The following is a 577-nucleotide window of genomic DNA, read 5'->3' as shown; positions in this document are numbered from 1 at the left end:
GGAGGACATTCTTATTCTTAGGAGATACATGCTAAACTATTTAGGGGTAAAGCATCATGATGTTTGCAACTTACTTTCGAACAATTTAGCCAAAAATACATAGATATTGAAAGAGAGAGATAAATAAAACAAGTGTGTGAACGTGTAAAATGCTCACAGTAAATAAGTATAGGGGAAGAGAATATGGGGACTCATTTTATTCTTCTTTCAACCTTCCTCGGTTTGAAATTTTTCACATAATAAAATTATGAAAAAATAAATCCAGTCCACAGAAATAAACTAATTGAGCTTTATAGTGCTTAAAACTCCTTGACCAATATTTAAACATTGGGGAATGTGGGAACCAGCAGTTGGCGTAATGGCTATGTCGCTGGACTCCCACATAGTCGACCACGGTTCGTGTCCCAGACCCGGTGGCTTAAAACTCACGCTGGGGGCATGTGCGTGCGTGCCCAAGATCCCGAGAGGAGAATGGAGGAGAAGGGATTGTGGCGTGACCATCCCCTCTGGGGGGTGATTTCTCACTTTCAGTCTCTATGTCTCTCTCTGTCTGGAGAGAACATGTGCCCTATAGCGG

Source organism: Tupaia chinensis, unplaced genomic scaffold, assembly GCF_000334495.1.
Source record: "Tupaia chinensis unplaced genomic scaffold, TupChi_1.0 Scaffold000661_1, whole genome shotgun sequence".
Lineage (NCBI taxonomy): Eukaryota > Metazoa > Chordata > Mammalia > Scandentia > Tupaiidae > Tupaia > Tupaia belangeri.
The sequence above is the reverse complement of the archived record's forward strand: the minus strand, read 5'-3'. Positions refer to the sequence as shown.